Genomic DNA, 1,735 nt, shown 5'->3' on the forward strand with positions numbered 1-1,735 from the left:
AGAGAGAGAGAGAGAGAGAGAGAGAGAGAGAGAGAGAGAGAGAGAGAGAGAGAGAGAGGCAACACAAATGCAATCTTAGTTCAGATTTGACTTATATTATTCCTGACTGTTGTGTTCTTTTCTTTTCGTTTTCTTTCTTGCTTTTATTTTTTTTCTTTCTTACTATTCATATTATTGAGGCCTACAAATTATGCTTCTTTTTAATTTTATCTCCTCCTCCTCCAGTCATCACCATGGCCGCCACCACCATCACTACTACCACTACTACTACTACTACTATTACTACTACTACCACTACTACTACTACTACTACTACTACTACTACTACTACTACTACTACTACTACTACTACTACAGTTAATATTTCGGTTAGACACTCATCCGTGTAATTTCCCTTTGTATATTACCTATAGAGATCAAACAAACAAGCAGACAAACAAACGAACGAACAAACAATTTGCTCACCCGACGGAACTTCAAACACAACGAACTAAAGTAGATCATATCACCATCACCACCGCCTCTACAACAACAACAACAACAACAACAACAACTACTACTGCTACTACTACTGTTACCACTTTTTTTTTTTTTTTATGTAGGAAGGACGATGGCCAAGGGCAACAAAAATCCAATAAAAAAGATGCCCACTGAAATGCCAGTCCCATAAAAGGGTCAAAGCAGTGGTGAAAAATTGATGAATAAGTGTCTTGAAACCTCCCTCTTGAAGGAATTCAAGTCATAGGAAGGTGGAAATACAGAAGTAGACAGGGAGTTCCAGAGTTTACCATTACCACTACCATGATAAGAAAAAACGGCAATAGCAGCAGCAGCAGCAGCAACAACAACAACAACAACAACAACAACAACAACAACAACAACAACAACAACAACAACAATAACCAGTACTACCATTGCTATTTCTTCCCTAATTACCGTCACCACCACCACCACCACCACCACCACCACCATTACCACCACCACTTCTATGTACTACTATCATCACTATCATTTCCACCTCTGCCTCCACCACTGCCATTGCTACCACTGCCTCCACCACTCCTACTGTCACCCCTTCCTCCGCTTCGTGTTTCCCTTCCCTTACCAACTGACACTACCGAAAAGGCTTCCAGTTTGGTCTCTCCCTCCCTCCCTCCCACATCTCTCTCTCTCTCTCTCTCTCTCTCTCTCTCTCTCTCTCTCTCTCTCTCTCTCTCTCTCTCTCTCTCTCTCTGGTCAAAATTCTCAATAGGTAACATTCTCCAAATTCATAAATTTAGGACATAAGACAACTCAGGTAATAGGAGAGAGAATATGAACAAACAATGGGTCAAAGGCCATATATTAACCTAGGGCCATACTCTGAAACACATCTGCGCTACACCTCCACTACATTCAAAAAGCTATAGTTGAAGTTACACAGATTTTAAAGTGCGTTCCTATAGTCTCAGTAACAGATGAACAAGATTTCTACATTATTAACAGGAGAAACACTCTTTGAGAACCCGCCTGATCATTTCTGTGGCCTTGGAAAATATTCGTGGTGAGAGAAAAAGAGAGAGAGCAAAGTGTTTCAGAATACGTGTGCTGAACCGCTTGAAAATTGTGAGAATCGATGAGAGGAACACATCCCTTACCTCACTGGAGACGAGAGAGCCAAGATTGCCCGGGTTGTTATTGGTTATTATTACCCCCACTCCCTCACTGCAGTTTGGTTTGCCTGCGCATTCGTCCA

Source organism: Scylla paramamosain, unplaced genomic scaffold (genome assembly GCF_035594125.1).
Source record: "Scylla paramamosain isolate STU-SP2022 unplaced genomic scaffold, ASM3559412v1 Contig37, whole genome shotgun sequence".
Taxonomy (NCBI): Eukaryota; Metazoa; Arthropoda; class Malacostraca; order Decapoda; family Portunidae; genus Scylla; species Scylla paramamosain.